The sequence below is a fragment of the Schistocerca americana genome, chromosome 8 (assembly GCF_021461395.2).
Source record: "Schistocerca americana isolate TAMUIC-IGC-003095 chromosome 8, iqSchAmer2.1, whole genome shotgun sequence".
Taxonomy (NCBI): domain Eukaryota; kingdom Metazoa; phylum Arthropoda; class Insecta; order Orthoptera; family Acrididae; genus Schistocerca; species Schistocerca americana.
The window spans coordinates 30,445,217-30,464,083 of NC_060126.1; the positions used below are offsets into that span (position 1 = coordinate 30,445,217).

The 18,867-nt window shown below is 42.3% G+C and overlaps 1 non-coding gene across 1 annotated transcript; it reads left to right on the forward strand.

Annotated features, from left to right (window-relative positions):
• Positions 1-540: 540 nt before the first annotated feature.
• On the forward strand, positions 541-614 carry Trnas-cga. The gene has a single exon. It is a non-coding gene; the product is annotated as a tRNA-Ser (tRNA).
• The last annotated feature ends 18,253 nt before the right edge of the window (positions 615-18,867 follow it).

The following is an 18,867-nucleotide window of genomic DNA, read 5'->3' on the forward strand; positions in this document are numbered from 1 at the left end:
AGGAATGGCAGCTCATCCGTCCTCATGAACCGAAAATAGGGAAGGTAGTAGTGTTGTAGTTGGGGTCTGAAGCAAAATCGACATTCTAACTCAGCCCAAAGGTGTTCCGTTGTGGTCGCGTCGTGACTCTGGGCAGGCCAGTCCATTTCAGGAATGTTATCGTCCACGTTCAACTGCATCACCGATGCTGCTCTGTGACTGGGTGCATTGTGATGCTGATACAAACAATCATCGTCTTGAACTGTTCCGCTACAACAGTTCACAGTACTCCAAAATGTGGCTATATCCTTAGGCATTTATCGTTTTGATAAACACAGTTGGGGCACCAAAAGTTAGCCACAGAAAACACACCCATACTATAACAATACCTGAAACTTCCTGGCGGATTAAAAGTGTGTGCCGCACCGAGACTCGAACTAGGGACCTATGCCTGTTCGCAGGCAAGTGCTCTTGCAAGGTTCTCAGGAGAGCTACTAAATTCGGAAGATAGGAGACGAGGTACTGACGGAAGTAAAGCTGTGAGAAAGGGTCGTGAGTTGTGCTTGGGTAGCTCAGTTGGTAGAGCACTTGCCCGCGAAAGGCAATGGCCCCGAGTTCGAGTCTCGGTCCGGACACAGCTTTAATCTGCTAGGAAGAAAATTTCATTCTATAACATCACCTGCTCCGCACTTCACGGTTGGCTCTACACATGCTGGCAGGAGACGTTCTCGAGGCATTCGTCAAACCCAGACCCTTCTATCAGATTGCCAGAGGTAATTCAACACATCAAACTACTTGTTTCCAGTTATTGACTATCCAGTGGTGTCGTTCCTTACAGCAACTAAGCATTGTGTGCCTCATGAAGGCGGTGCCTGACCTTTGTTCCCCATTCTTTTTGGCTCCTACTCTTCAATCTGTACATCGAGGAAGCAATGATGGAAATAAAAGAAAGGTTCAGGAGTGGAATTAAAATACAAGGTGAAAGGATATCAATGATACGATTCGCTGATGAGATTGCTATCCTGAGTGAAAGTGAAGAAGAATTAAATGATCTGCTGAACGGAATGAACAGTCTAATGAGTACACAGTATGGTTTGAGAGTAAATCGGAGAAAGACGAAGGTAATGAGAAGTAGTAGAAATGAGGACAGCGGGAAACTTAACATCAGGATTGATGGTCACGAAGTCAATGAGGTTAAGGAATTCTGCTACCTAGGCAGTAAAATAACCAATGACGGACGGAGCAAGGAGGACATCAAAAGCAGACTCGCTATGGCAAAAAAGGCATTTCTGGCCAAGAGAAGTCTACTAATATCAAATACCGGCCTTAATTTGAGGAAGAAATTTCTGAGGATGTACGTCTGGAGTACAGCATTGTATGGTAGTGAAACATGGACTGTGGGAAAACCGGAACAGAAGAGAATCGAAGCATTTGAGATGTGGTGCTATAGACGAATGTTGAAAATTAGGTGGACTGATAAGGTAAGGAATGAGGAGGTTCTACGCAGAATCGGAGAGGAAATGAATATGTGGGAAACACTGATAAGGAGAAGGGACAGGATGATAGGACATCTGCTAAGACATGAGGGAATGACTTCCATGGTACTAGAGGGAGCTGTAGAGGGCAAAAACTGTAGAGGAAGACAGAGATTGGAATACGTCAAGCAAATAATTGAGGACGTAGGTTGCAAGTGCTATTCTGAGATAGATGAAGAGGTTAGCACAGGATAGGAATTCGTGGCGGGCCGCATCAAACCAGTCAGTAGACTGATGACCAAAAAAAAAAAAGAAGCCCAGTCATCGTCCTCGGCGGAATCCTGGTAGCGCTTTGGAGCTCAGCAGTGATTCCTTCCACAACGCTTGACTGCTCTTGTCCTTCGGTACATGACTTCTATCAGACGCTGTTCCTTCGCGTTTCCACACCAGAATCCCATCACCAGCAGATTTAGACGGGATGAATTTCTTGCTCAGGTGACATCCAGTGACTAGTCCATGCTGGAAGTCAGAGAGCCTTCCTGTCTCAGCCACGCTGCTATTACTGCTTCTCCACGCTCAGCACAGAACAGTACCTCTCGCCTCCTTTCATACTGAGGACTCCGCCTCTTGTCCCCCAGTTAGTGTAACTGAATAAGTTAACGCAGATCTTTTGTTGATATTTCTCAGTATATCGAGTGTGAAGAGATTATCAGTTTTCCTTTCCACTGCCCTCGTAAAGAACTGTACGGTACTCGTTCAGTTGTACATACAGGAATTTGTCGAGTTGTGAATATGATTATGTAAAGAATAGGTTGGCGAATGGAAAACAACTATTGGTTACATCTGTAGGTAACAAGGAAGATTGTCCCCCCATATTTGATCACAAAAAATGTGGCTGCGTTACTTACTTGTACGTCCACATGTCTATTCTGAAAGCCATCTTACTGCGCGGAGTGGCAAGCGGTTAGAGGCGCCAAGTCACAAATGGCGCGGGCCCTCCCACCGGAGCGGAGGTTCGAGTCCTCCCTCGGGGATGGGTGTGTTTCAGTAGTGTGTAAGTGTAGGGGGCGACGACCTCAGCAGTTTGGTCCCACATATAAACGAAGCCGTCTTACGATTTGTGGCGGGGGCTACTTCCGGACCCTCTCTTTCCTTTTCCAAGTGAGAATGGCTCCTGCGAAAATGGCTGTCCGTTAACCTCCATTTGCCAGCGTGGTTACTTCGTGAATGTTTGTGGGGGGAGGTAATGTGCTGAAGGATTTTACTTGAATTGGTTTCCCCTTCAGCTTTGGTTAACAAGGAACAACGTGATATTTTCAGTTTCTTCTCATCTGTTCTTTTCTTTGCCTCCGATATCCCGCCATATTTTCAACATGTCTCGGTTTTCCTTTCGCCAGACCACTTCACACTTGTTCCATTAATGCTTCTGCCTTTGTATTCTTCCAAACTTTCCACTTCCCTCTGAAAATATCTCTTTCCGCTGCCTATTCGGCTGTTATGTTGTTTACGTATTTCTGAATATTTTATAACGTTTCTGATCCTGCATGTTAATTTCTTTTGCCAGACATACTTCAAGATTCGTTTCGTCAGCATCGTGTTAAAATGCTGGACTTACCCTCATATGGCGAGAGGTGGCAACAGGTACTACGTCCAGGAACATTGCCGAACATAGCCGTTTTGGTGGTTCAGCTGTTATGGTGTCTGCCCCCGGTAACTGAGTGGCTTGCCGGCACGGTAGCTCAGCGTGTTCGGTCAGAGGGTTTAGCTACCGTCTGTAATAAAAAAACTGAGTCAACGGATCAACGAACAACCTGAACGAGTGTCATCGGACGTCCGCCACGAACAAATTCAACGAACAATACAGAACAAACTGAGATTTAAAAAAAAAAAAATGTGTTGCATGGGGGCTTAATTATATAAATATGAAATGCAAGTACTTTTAATTTTCAGTAGATGTCTGTCCGATTACGAAGTCCCGTAAACGGTTGGCCCTGACTAGTATTTGTACGCAATCTGACTGCATAGAATAACAACAAAGAATGAAAGAAAATTTCCGTTAACACAATTAATTAATTAAGTCCCCAGCAACTATAAAACCTACGAAACAACAAGGCACAAGTGTCGCTGTTCTGTGTGTGGAAGTGTGATTCAACGTACACATCTGGCACGGTTCTTCTTCAATAAGACAAGACATTTTAAATATCATTTATACTGAAGTAATTAAAAAAATAGAAATACTATAATTGCGCAAGAAAACCAGAATTACACTCTAATACAAGAACACGAGCCAGATGCTTTGTTGACTGAACCTGTAATGACGCATTATTTAAGACATTGAAATAATAAAAAAAAGGGAATTTTTTTACCTTCATATATATTGACGAAAAGCACTCTGATCATTACAATATCTCCATTCGAACAACATCTTGTGTCTAGCCCATCAAACAACTGCATAAAACATGGAACAAGCACTCCCTACTACAACATCTCAACACCGACTCACTACTACTACTCCACAAGCACTGACTACTGCCACATCTCGACAAGCACTGCCAGTGGAGGCGGCCGAATAAAACTCTTTGGCGCAATCTCTGGTGCTGTGGCTCAGTGTAGCCACCTTTCATATGTCCTTCCTCCACGAGCCAGAATTTGATGGTATTTTTGCCAGCATTGGTGGTGAAAATACCACCAAATTCGTCCACAAAAATACAGACAAAAATAAAAGATAATATTAATACGTAAATATCACATAATTAGATAAAATTTTGGCTTTGCACTGACCTTTCAATAACCTAATACATAAAATACAGTAAGCAATACAAATTCTTTCATACATGTGACTTTACATAATAGTTTACACAATACACAAAAGATCAGTTTATACAAATGTTCACATAAAATGCTTTCAATGATTCAAAAAAACAAGTATTTGAAATTACAGCAGTAGCACCCAGCAATGGTCAACAGGTGCAAACAGCAAGAAGTAACATCATTTCAGTAGAGACAGTTCCAACAGTGGCACCCAGCAATGTTGAGTAGGTGCAGACACCGACAAGTGACATCATTTCAATTGAAGCAGTTCCATCAGTTGCACCCAGCAATGTTGAACGGGTGCAGACACCAACAAGTGACTTCATTTCAGTAGAAGCAGTTCCATCAGTGGCACCCAGTAATGTTGAACCGGTGCAGACACCAACAAGTGACATCATTTCAGTAGAAGCAGTACATCGGTGGCACCCAGCATTGTTGAACAGGTGCAGACACCAACAAGTGACATTTCAGTAGAAGCAGTTCCATCAGTAGCACCCAGCAATGTTGAACAGGTGCAGACACCAACAAGTGACATTTCAGTAGAAGCAGTCCATCAGTGGCACCCAGCATTGTTGAACAGGTGCAGACAGCAGTCCATAATATTCACTATCACTAATCACACTGTTCATCAGAGTTTATCAGCAGAAATTAAACACGTCCTAGTGGCACCAATCATGTAGAAAAAGTGCAAGTAACAGTCCATAATATTCACTATCACTAATCACACAGTTCATCAGCAGAATTTAAACATTTCTAAGTGTCACACATCAATGTTGAACAAGTGCAGGTGTGAACAACAGTTTGAATGCACACACAATTGCTTTTACAAAATTATTATCAATGCTCTTACACTCAACATACAAATTATAATAAACACACAAATGATATCAGATAATTGTCATATTAACTATTACAAATACACAAATATCAGTAAACCTGTAATATTTATGGGTGTCAGTGCGAGCCACAACAAACAAGTAAAATAATATTTAGGAGATAGGTCGGTACCAATTATCTGGGATTAGGAAGGGAAAACACACAAAACACACTCACTCATCTTTCGTCCACATTAGTGCTACTGTGTAATTGAATAGTGTTAAGTGTGTAAATGCAATTCTGTCAAAATTTGATGTTCATCATGTGTATCAAGTAGTAGTGGCAGCAATGTATAACAGTCAATAATAGTTAATCAACGTCGTAGTCATCATGTCAAGAGCAATGTCTGCCAAGCCAAATCAAATGTACTGTTGCTGAACAACTGTCAGTGTGCCAAGATATGTAAGTACTTCCTCTCTTCAAAGAAAAAAGTATATACTGCTTATTGATTTAACAAAGTGTGTGTGTAGACAATCTTCCTTCTACTTGAGTGTTCTAGTCTGCCATCTTCATCCTCCTTGTTCCATATAAACCAACAAAAAAAATATGCTCCTCATTTACTTTACCTTTTATCCACCAAAACTCCAATAATCATCAGCATCACATAATCTCAATACTTCAATAATACCTTTTATGTCGATACATATAAATCTTATCAATATCATTTACCTTACCTCTTGTCCACCGAAACTCCAATACCTCTTATCCACCAAAACTCCAATAATCATCAGCATCACATAATCTCAATACTTCAATAATACCTCTTACGTCGATACATATAAATCTTATCATCAATATCATTTACCTTACCTCTTGTCCACCAAAACTGCAATAATCATCAACTTCACATAATCTCAATACCTCAATAATACCTCTTCAATACGCCGATACATATAAACCTTATCGCCAATATCATTTCACTTCCATAACAACTCTTTCCTCTAGTCAGTCTCCTCGAACAAGTACAGATAAAATCCTAGTGCAAACTTCAATTCATCATCCCATACAATCCGAAGACACAATGTCCACACACAACCTCTGTGTAATCCATCTGACCCAAATCTTCTACTCATTATGAATCATAAAATACATTTTGATTACCTTGTCCATCATTAAATAAGAGAAATGCATACATGACCTCTAACAGACTTTAGTTCGAATAACTCTCAGTAATTAAGTACGATTACGGACTTGACTAGAAGAAGGGATCGGTTGGTAGGACATGTTTTGAGGCATCAAGGGATCACAAATTTAGCATTGGAGGGCAGCGTGGAGGGTAAAAACCGTAGAGGGAGACCAAGAGATCAATACACTAAGCAGATTCAGATGGATGTAGGTTGCAGTAAGTACTGGGAGATGAAGAAGCTTGCACAGGATAGAGTAGCATGGAGAGCTGCATCAAACCAGTCTCAGGACTGAAGACCACAACAACACAACAACAACAACTCTCAGTAATTAAGTACGATTACGGAGTGTGAATGATCATAATATTTCACAGTGTGTACACCACTTCAAGAATCATGGCAGAAGCAAACATGTGGAGTATTTTTTGTGTCAAGTGTCACTTGCTATTTCAATTGCTCACGAAGAATGCAGTGTAATAGCTGTCAATGGTCTAAACCTAGTGTTGGTATGTCATGTCGTTAGCTTCCTTCCTATTAACATAAATTTATACAGCTTCCATAAAACCTCCAGCTCATGTGACTTCTATGAAGTTTCTTGTACTAATGTCGTTCGTCGAATTATAGCAGTTCATTTTCTTATCTTAAAAATATAAGGCACTGAGCGTAAGCAAAACATGCAACAGCGAGTAAATATAGCAGTAGAGAACAGAATGTCTACAAGTGGATGCAGCACAGTTCCTACAACGAGGCTGTGCCAAACAAGCAATCTATAATTAATGCCATAGTGTGACCCAAACTCTATGTTTGTACACAGTATATCAGCATTTCTATATACCAAATTAAATAGTAGTTGTGACAACAAAACAGAAATGTGTAAATATGCAATCCATACGCAAAGCAGCAAATATACGAGTATATCTTAAATAACAAACAGGTCATTATCATCATATCAGCATAAGCAAATAAATGTTCATATGTAATCTTAATAAGTAAACATGAAGGCGCAAGCAGATAAATCACAAAGTGTAACTTACATACATAACCATATCACCACAATTAATCAGGTGACAATTATAATTTAAATAAATAAGCACAGCAGGCACATAATTGAAAAAAATATGACGTCAGTGAAAAAGCATAGCAGCCAAGCGATGCATAATATACATAAGTAACAACCCTGTTCATTAATCAATCATTGTCAAAATCAGCAAATGTACACAAGCACGTCGCTTCACAAGTAAATTCTTAGAACATAAAATTTAGCACAAAGTATGAATCACGTAATCGCGAGCAGCAAATTACGTCTAAAGTACGTACCTAAGTGGAATTATGTTACCTGAAAAATAAACTCAATTAATAGTTACCCTTTTTAGTTTATTACTTTTTTTTCGAAATTACATTCTTCCGGAAATTTTCTCCATAGCAAGTCGTCTTAACTTCGGACACGCACAGAATTTACCTGAAGTTCTTAAATATTTTATACAACCGTATCCTGAAAAATACTGAACGTTAATAACATAATTTATCAAGTCACTTTAGCTTTATACTGAATTTAGTCGGAGAAATTAGACTGTGTATTTGTTTACAGCTGTCAGTGCATTCGCACTGAGCGCTCGATCAGCTGTAGGCGCGTGACGTAAGAAGTAATTGTTTGCGGTTAACGACTGCCTTGTGCGGCGCGCAGACTTGACTGTTGCTTTGAGTATATGCCGCCGCCAAAACACAGCGCGGTATCCTTGTATTCTCTGCATGTTTACGTATAACTGTTGGTTTCTCGAAAGTATGTCATTCCACAAAAATTTTAACGTTCGATATGTGATGTATTCCCTTAGAGCGCCGAGATTTAAGAGTTTCTACTTCAACAGTGTTATCATGAATAATTTTGCGAACTCTATATGGACCGTTATAAAGCAGAAAAAATTTCCGATACAAGCCTTTTCCTTTGTGAGACAAACGATGAGACTTAATTAACACCTTCTGACCAACTGACAAGGTCTTTAAACGACCAGGACGTTTAGCTGATTTCTCTCTTCTAGCAGCTGCAGATGCAATATTTCGTAGAGCCAGGTTGACAACTTCAGAATGCCGCAGTTTCCATGAAGGCGGAAAAGGAACGATTTCAGAAATGCGATTTGTCGGTGCTTCATTTTTTTAATGTCAATATAGGCGGTAAAGAAGTTGAATCATTAGGGAGTTCATTCAGTATATTTTGAAAAATATGAAGATACTGATCCCACTTTCTGTGATTCTGATGACAATAAAGACGACACAATTTATTGATTTCCTTCATCCATCTCTCTGAAGCGTTAGATTGAGGGTGAAAAAGTGAAATGAAAATTGGTTTAATTTTACGACGCCGTAGAGTACGAAGCCAAATTTTAGAGCGAAACTGTGATCCATTATCTGATATAACCTTATCAACATGACCCACTTCTTTAAGAAAATGTTTGATGAAAGCATTAGATACTGAACGAGCTGTTGCTTTGCGTAATGGTGTAAAACACACATATTTTGATGTCAATTCCACTGCTACGAAAATGTACGCAAAACCATTAGCACAACGAACCACTGGACCGAACAAATCGACTGCAGCCATCTCCTTAATTTTGCTGGAATTATAGGAAACAACGGTGCTCTGTGAGAAATAGTTGGCGGCTTAGCCTTTTGACATAATTTGCATTTGGCAAGAACAATTCGGCAATAGTTTTCTGCACTACAAAGCCGTTATCTTCTATCTCTTGAAATAAATGTGCACCTAGGCCTTTGTATGATGAGTCCGTCGCCAAACAAAAATCTTTAGTTAAATCCGGATGTGAAAGAAGTGGAGCAGCAACTAAAGCATCACAAAGTTGTTCAAATTCTGATTGAGCTTCCTCATCCCAACACGAATTAGAATTCTTTCCAGATAGTTCACATAAACGAGGTGTGGCCAAATCGTCCAATCTAACAAAGCGTGTAAGAAAATTACAGACACCAAGGAAACTACGAACATCACGTTTTGTGGTAGGAACAGCATAATTACGAATAGCGTCTAGTTTCTCTGGATCAGGAAGAATACCTTCTGTAGAAATAATGTGACAAGGAAATTTCACCTGAGAACGACCAAATTCGGATTTTTCCAAGTTCACTATAATGCCAACTCTTGCAAAAATACGTAATAATGAATCCAAAATTTTGTTGTGCTCACTCCAAGAACGTTTAGCAATAAGAATATCGTCAACATATGAAGTAATATTGTCACGAAGATAAACAGGTAAAATTTTGTTTAAACTACGAATGAATGCTGCTGAAGACACAGTAAGTCCAAACGGTAATTTCCGAAATCTCTTTTGGGTAAAATCGTCATATCCGGTTATTGTTTATCGACTGTCTAGATAGATTGATAGTTGAAGAGTTATTCTGATAGATACAAAGGATAGTAAAAGGGTAGGCAGCGGTGCAGAAAACTAAAAGGGAAATAGCACCACTACAGCTCGGGGCCCTGTGCGCGCTACGGCACATATTCACTTAGTGTAGCGAATCCCCTGAGGACTTTAATAGCCGCACATAATTTCTAGTTTGTGACTTAGTGGCCAATTTGATGGAAGTGCGTACATAAATTGATCTAACCATGAACATGGATGTATGTCGTTCTTAGAATGGCGAAAGATCGTAAATTTCCGAACAGTCAAAAAGTGTTTATAGTCAATGTTTTCGCCTCGTGGCGACAAAGACCTACCGCGTCTGTCCCAGTCCGAATGTCGATTATTGTCAAGTTCACGCGCCTGGCGCTCTCTTGTTACATCCCGTAAACGAAACAAATTATTTTCTTCAAAGCCCTCTGCTATCTGTGATTCTAAATTTCTTCTGCTGTCTTTTCATACTATTTCGCCTTCAATTTGTTTGACTTGCTTTCGTAATGCCTCAAATTCCCTTTTGACGCGTTCATTAAATTTTCCTTGATTGTCAACATGCTTATTTATGTTCTGGTACTTTTCTGTTTCTGCAATTGCAATGGAGCTGTATCATCTGAATCTCTGTCCCCATTTAAACTAAGACTTATCAGTTTATCTGAGATCTCCTCAACTCTTTCCGATGAGTCACCTATTTTTTCTTTCTGTTCATTTACGTCTTCCGTAAGTGTCGCGACTCGGGTTTCGGTATTGTCACATTTAGTAGTTAACTGTTCATACTGTTGCGTTAAGTTATTTATTCTGTCATTTGGTACGGATTCCTCGATTCTTTCAAGTATTTCTTCCTTATCGTGTGCACGTTGTAAATTTAACTCTGAAAATTTTTGTACTGTCACGCGATCTTTTTCTTCCTGTTCTCTGTCCTGTTCCTCTTGTCTAATTTCTGTTGAAATTAAACTATTATTGTGAGCATTCAAAATCGGTTGTACTTCTTCTCTAATTTCTTTCTTTGATTCGTCTTTCATGTTTTTGAAACTTGTCCCTATTCGTGAGCCTAACTGTGTTTCCATTGTTTCCATCTCGGTTTTAATTGTTCCTATTTGTGAGCCTAACCGTATTGTCAAAGTTTCCATCTTCGTGTTAATTCTTCCTATTTGTGATTCCAAATTTAATATTGCACTCATCAACTGCTCCATAGTAACTGGTTCGAAACTCTTTTCACCCCTAACATTTCCCGCAAAATCAACTTCTTTCGTCATAGCTGTAAAGCTATCTTTGTTCGATACTATTTCAGAATCTTCTAGCGTTAATCTCGTATTCTGTAAATTTTTTGATAGAGAAAAATTTTGAACTGGTTCCGGACTATTTTCCCGACTTATTAAATTGTTTTCCACTTCATTATTCATCATCCTGTTCTCCTGTGTTGGCGAGTTCGCCATGTCAACAATTTCGCCATTATCACTATTCATCATTTTCGCCTTTTTCATCGATCACGTAATCATTTACAAAACATACAAAACTCGTCACTATACGAAAATTACACACAATGAGACTTTATCTCCAACAATACGATTCACACGAAATGCTTCCCGACAAACACGATTAACGAACAATTGAAATCTTCATAATTGCACAAAATTGTCTAACCCGTATACAAGACAACAAAAATCAAATTCTGCAAAAAAATACCATTAGACGAAACACAATTACCAAATCTACACATGCAATATAGACTACAGTTACTAAACTACGAATTACTACAACAATACTACTGTCTGCTATTTATACAATCAGAAGAATTCCAAGGGACGATCCGAAGCAGCGGTCGCCACGTGCATGGGGGCTTAATTATATAAATATGAAATGCAAATACTTTTAATTTTTAGTAGTTGTCTGTCCGATTACGAAGTCCCGTAAACGGTTGGCTCTGACTAGTATTTGTACGCAATCTGACTGCATAGAATAACAACAAAGAATGAAAGAAAATTTCCGTTAACACAATTAATTAATTAAGTCCCCAGCAACTATAAAACCTACGAAACAACAAGGCACAAGTGTCGCTGTTCTGTGTGTGGAAGTGTGATTCAACGTACACATCTGGCACGGTTCTTCTTCAATAAGGCAAGACATTTTAAATATCATTTATACTGAAGTAATTAAAAAAATAGAAATACTATAATTGCGCAAGAAAACCAGAATTACACTCTAATACAAGAACACGAGCCAGATGCTTTGTTGACTGAACCTGTAATGACGCATTATTTAAGACATTGAAATAATGAAAAAAAAGGGAATTTTTTTACCTTCATATATATTGACGAAAAGCACTCTGATCATTACAATATCTCCATTCGAACAACATCTGCTGTCTAGCCCATCAAACAACTGCATAAAACATGGAACAAGCACTCCCTACTACAACATCTCAACACCAACTCACTACTACTACTCCACAAGCACTGACTACTGCCACATCTCGACAAGCACTGCCAGTGGAGGCGGCCGAATAAAACTCTTTGGCGCAATCTCTGGCGCTGTGGCTCAGTGTAGCCACCTTTCAGTGTGTCAACGCGACAGAATATCAATCCCAAGGGCCCGGGTTCGATTCCAGGCGGGGTTGGAGATTTTCTCCGGTCAGAGACTCGGTGTTGTGTTGTCCTAATCATCATCATTTCATCCCCATCGACGTGCACGTCGCCGAAGTGGCCTCAAATCGAAAGACTTGCACCCGTCGAGCGGTCTGCCCGACGGGAGGCCCTAGTCACACGACACTTACATTTATTTAGCTGTTATGCTTTGGGGGACTGTAATGTTCCACTGGCGTACTGACCTCGATACCTTTGAACACGGTACAGTCACTGGTCAATGTTCTTATGACACTGTGCGTCTACCTGACTTTATTTTTCATGGACGACAATGCGCGACCGCTTCGAACAGCGCAGGTGGAGCAGCTCTCGGAACGAGAGGGTATCCGGCGGATGGACTGGCCTCCCCGTTCCCGTGCCGAGTCTTTTGTAATGTCCAGGAGACCACCATACATCGCGCTGTCTTCAGTGTGATTATTGTCTTTGAATAAATATGTAATTTGTGCTCGTCTCATTCCGTATTTCTCTCAGGTACCTTCTGTACTACACTGTAGCAGTTGTTTCTACACTCCTGGAAATGGAAAAAAGAACACATTGACACCGGTGTGTCAGACCCACCATACTTGCTCCGGACACTGCGAGAGGGCTGCACAAGCAATGATCACACGCACGGCACAGCGGACTCACCAGGAACCGCGGTGTTGGCCGTCGAATGGCGCTAGCTGCCCAGCATTTGTGCACCGCCGCCGTCAGTGTCAGCCAGTTTGCCGTGGCATACGGAGCTCCATCGCAGTCTTTAACACTGGTAGCATGCCGCGACAGCGTGGACGTGAACCGTATGTGCAGTTGACGAACTTTGAGCGAGAGCGTATAGTGGGCATGCGGGAGGCCGGGTGGACGTACCGCCGAATTGCTCAACACGTGGGGCGTGAGGTCTCCACAGTACATCGATGTTGTCGCCAGTGGTCGGCGGAAGGTGCACGTGCCCGTCGACCTGGGACCGGACCGCAGCGACGCACGGATGCACGCCAAGACCGTAGGATCCTACGCAGTGCCGTAGGGGACCGCGCCGCCACTTCCCAGCAAATTAGGGACACTGTTGCTCCTGGGGTATCGGCGAGGACCATTCGCAACCGTCTCCATGCAGCTGGGCTACGGTCCCGCACACCGTTAGGCCGTCTTCCGCTCACGCCCCAACATCGTGCAGCCCGCCTCCAGTGGTGTCGCGACAGGCGTGAATGGAGGGACGAATGGAGACGTGTCGTCTTCAGCGATGAGAGTCGCTTCTGCCTTGGTGCCAATGATGGTCGTATGCGTGTTTGGCGCCGTGCAGGTGAGCGCCACAATCAGGACTGCATACGACCGAGGCACACAGGGCCAACACCCGGCATCATGGTGTGGGGAGCGATCTCCTACACTGGCCGTACACCACTGGTGATCGTCGAGGGGACACTGAATAGTGCACGGTACATCCAAACCGTCATCGAACCCATCGTTCTACCATTCCTAGACCGGCAAGGGAACTTGCTGTTCCAACAGGACAATGCACGTCCGCATGTATCCCGTGCCACCCAACGTGCTCTAGAACGTGTAAGTCAACTACCCTGGCCAGCAAGATCTCCGGATCTGTCCCCCATTGAGCATGTTTGGGACTGGATGAAGCGTCGTCTCACGCGGTCTGCACGTCCAGCACGAACGCTGGTCCAACTGAGGCGCCAGGTGGAAATGGCATGGCAAGCCGTTCCACAGGACTACATCCAGCATCTCTACGATCGTCTCCATGGGAGAATAGCAGCCTGCATTGCAGCGAAAGGTGGATATACACTGTACTAGTGCCGACATTGTGCATGCTCTGTTGCCTGTGTCTATGTGCCTGTGGTTCTGTCAGTGTGATCACGTGATGTATCTGACCCCAGGAATGTGTCAATAAAGTTTCCCCTTCCTGGGACAATGAATTCACGGTGTTCTTATTTCAATTTCCAGGAGTGTATGTATGGAACAAGCGGAACTGTCTTACTTGGCAGTGACACTTCACGCGAAAGTTACTTTCGTCCTTAAGTTTTCCACACGAGTGTATATGTAGACATGTTACGAATGTGTTATGCAAAAGGCCTTCCGTGTTGTCTCATGAAATATTTATAAATGATTCTTCAAAAATGGCTCTGAGCACTATGGGACTCAACGTCTGAGGTCATCAGTCCCCTAGAACTCAGAGCTACGTAAACATAACTAACCTAAGGACATCGCACACATCCATGCCCGAGGCAGAATTCGAACCTGCGATCGTAGCGGACGCGCGGTTCCAGACTGTAGCGCGCAGAACCGCTCAGCCACCCTGGCCGGCTAAATGATCCTTCGCCTGCATCTTTTTGTTCCTGTACGGATGGCGAAAGCACAGGAATAAGCACACGGAATTTTGTATTTCTCATAGAACTCCACATGCTATAAAAATATGCTGATGAAACAGTGGAATAGAAACGAAGACAATATTAGGTTTTGAGACTACAGATACATCACTGCCTCGATTGGAAAACTTTTTGAATGACAGTTATCTGTCGCACAGACTGTCTTTACTCGGACGACAGTATCTTCTTTTTTGTCTTTTTTACTGCTGGACAAAAAAAAAGTAAATATCGTATGACACTGTGGGCTGGGATATGCTACAGGATGCGACGAGCAGCCTAGCGGAAGACCGTTCTTGTTCCGTGCCGACTGCCCCTTTCCTTGCAGATATATGAGTATTGTGCCCTATTAGTTACTATAGTGTAAGTGAGTGTAATTGACGAGTGTGTAGAGTGGTGTTATGTTTATGTTTTAGGAAGACGATAGAGAAGGGTGAATTTCGGTGCCGGCACACAGCCCACTCCTCTCGAATAGCACGAAGGGGGCCGCCGAGCTCAGCGTCCCCATCTGATGGACGGATGATGATGACGTTTTGTTTGAGGGGTGCTCAACAGCGCCCATACTCAGTCCCAACTTTTTACACAGTCCAATTTTTTTTACACAATCCATGTATAGCCACTGTCACGAGTAATGATGGAGGTGATGAAATTATGAGGACAGTCCCCAGTCAGAGAAAATCTCCAGCCCGGCTGGGAATCGAACGCGGACCCCCTGATCCAGAGGCAGGAACGCTAGCCACTAGACTACGACCTGTGAACCCGATGGATGGATCACTTTCGACAGTGTCACATGTCCTTATTCGCGAGACATTGCAGAGAGGTTTGAAATTTAATCTGGGAGATTGGCACAAAGCCTTGTGATGGAGAACTTTATCGTACCATCTCTACTCCCCTCACCCACCAAATATTGCCAGTAAAATTTCACCCCAACCGGGATTGGAACCGATGTTCCTCAAAGTCAAATGCCAAAGCACAAGCACTCGGTAGCGACCTCGCCTACGGAAACAGATGGCACATACGGTCACGAGCCAAAACGTTTTGCTTAACAGCGAGTCGGTCCACCTCTAGAACGCAGTAAAGCAGCGATTCTGCGTGACAGGGACTGCGCGAGGCCTCGCCGGATTTCCGGAGTTACCAGGCACCAAAGTGCTACGTGCAGTAAATGCAGCGCATCTCCCACGAATTGCGGGCAGGTGGTTCGTGGCCACAGAACTGGCGTCCGATAGCGCCCAGATGTGTTCCGAGGGGTTCGTACCGGTCGAATTTGGCAGCCGAGGTATCGGCAAGTTCACTATCGCGCTCCTCGTACCACTGAGCACGATTCTGGCCCTGTGACACGAACACTTGTCCTGCTGGAAGATGCCATCGCCGTTGGGAAATATATTAACCGTGGAGGGAGCCGCATTTTCGACAACGTGATGGAAGGTGTGCCACCAAAGACGTCACATCTGCCACAGGTCGCCTTGTACCCTGCTGTATAGAGTGGGCAAGTCTCAACGCTCACTCTTTCTGAGACGAGGCGTGGACGTCCGACATGTGGCTGCCTACTCGCAGTTTGACCGTCCTTCAACCTCTTTCCTCCTCTCACGGCAGCAGCATGCTACCAGTCCCAGGCGCCAGACACTGTCTCGTCTCGTGTCAATGGATTCTCACTTGCTGCCTGTGTCGCCGCTAGAATGAATCCCCAATCGTCTCCTCTCCGCCTGTACTGGGTGTTGGAGATACAAGTGCAATATCGTGATCATTGGTACGTTAATATGCACCCGGTACAGTTTGTTAGTTGTTTTTCTCGGTGTCTAGCAGTCTTTCCGCAAACACGCCACATAATTAACGACCTAACGTTTTCCACACGGTAGCAACTGCACCAGTAAGTGGACTACGCCTGTCAGTACAAACAAACAGTTTTGCGTCCCAGCGTCCGTACTTCAATACCTGCCATGCTGCCCAGGGGAAAATAAGTTTTCAGGCCTGCTCTTGCGTCATGTGCTTACGAACCTAAAAACATTTAACTCCTAACAGCTACAATTATTAGTCTGCAAATGAAGTAAATACTGATGCAATGTTGTTCAGTACACTGTCTGCAGCCACTAATAAAAATATCTGCACTCATACCCTAACACCCTGCATACTCTCCTTAGCCACCAGGCGGCATTCATTTCTGCGGCGGGCTGTTAAGAGTCATTAGCGTATCTGAGCTACAGGCAAAACTTACGTTGGTCATACATTGTTAAAATACAGTTGTGTTTCCAGACTTCAAAATAGACAACGTGATACTAGCTGCTTCTCAGACAGCTATCACTCGTAAGTAAATAAATCAACAAACGCTACGGACGCAGGTTCGAATCCTGCCTCGGGCATGGATGTGTGTGATGTCCTTAGGTTAGTTAGGTTTAAGCAGTTCTAAGTTCTAGGGGACTGATGACCTCAGATGTTGAGTCCCATAGTGCTCAGAACCATTTTGAGCCAGCAAAAAAAGACAAAATAAGAGGGTATTCCAATCCAAGTTACGACAGCCAGTGCGGAAGATTACTGCCACTGAAACTTTTATTTGGGAACCGTTGTAACTTAAATATTTAACTTGTGAACTCATACTCTAGAAATAACAAAGCGCCTTAGCTCATCTACGTTCACAGTGCACCTGATTCTTACTGCAGCTGATTTAGAAATGTAGAAATCAGCAGGGGAAGGAGTGTCAAACTGGCCACTCCAAGGGAAATTCAAATTTCATGAAACCGTCGTTATTCATACACGTTTACCGTTTACATATTTTGAATATATATACAGGGTATTATAAGGTATCACGCAAAATACTCACAAGTAAAAAATATATAATAAATGGGACATATATGCATTTTTCTGTAACTTTTCGCAGCGGCCACTTTTCCGAACCTGGCGAGATAAAGCGACCATTGCGGACATACATATTCCGAAACCCAGCGGAAACCTTCTTTCGACTGAAATAACGCCACCCGCTTGGCTTCTTCCATTGACAGCAAACATTTTAGTGTTCTTGAAATGGACTGTCATCCGTTTCATCCAGAACATATACGTAATGAGAGGATGATATTCTTTATTCGCACTGCTTTAACGATATCAAAAAACTTGTCTAAATTGACCTTGTTAAAATGTTGTCCTTTAGCCATCGAGATATGTTTCCTAACGCTAATACGAGTATTAGGATGTTGTCTTTGCTTGACATCTCCTGCTCTTTGTTAAAATGACGCAGTATTTTGTTTACCTCTGCCAACTGCAACGCTAGTTTTCATAGACAGTCTCTGTAAATACATAAAATTGCTTTTCCAATTCAAACATATTGCAAGGTGATCAAATCATTTTGAGTTTTGTAAGTTATCGCTGTGCATATCAGAGAGAGAGAGAGAGAGAGAGAGAGAGAGAGAGAGAGCAAGTTATGTCATTGTTAAACAATCTTTGGTCTTGTTGTGGCACAGTCTTTGCCTCTGCGCACTTAGATACATTCGTAGTTGAAGTGTCGTTGGAGGCGGACACATTCAGTACTACTGTCTTGATTTGTGATTGTATCTGTTGGATGAATAGTGATTTATTGTACACGACAGCAAGGATGCAGATGATGTACATATTGGAAGGCGAAAAGAATATAAATTTTGAATAATGTTATTATTTTTAAAAAGAAGAAGTTTGAGGTAAGACTGCAGCACTGCGCAGCTAGCTTGTGGGAATAATTATTGCCAGCTAGTTACGTTGCACAGAGCTGAGAGAAAGACCACCTCACTTCTCTGAGACAAGCATTAAGATATCAACTGTTTGGTTTTTATAGAAATTCTCTGTTAACATTGTACTTTTTTCAAGTCATTTTCCACATCGTTAAGCATAGTATTGTTTAGACCAATCTTATGTGTGAAGATCACGCGAAATTTTACTCTGTCTTTTTGGATGCATACTTTATTCTAAAGCCGTTGTCATGGAATATAATTTCCTAGGAATAGTTACTCTCCCCATCTCAGTGTTTAATGAAGGCTTATCATTACTTGTGACCACATTGTACAGTATCAGAGGCAACAGTTCGAATATTTCTTTAGAAACAGACATCTAGCTTAGGTGCTGCCTGCTTGTTTTTTGCTGTTGTGTTTTCGAGAAATCTGCTACAATGTTGTCAAGACGTGAGTTAAGTGGACATTTTGGTTAGTGCCAAATAATGGTTTTACTTCAGTTGCGTCTTTAACGTAAAGACAAGTTGTATTCAG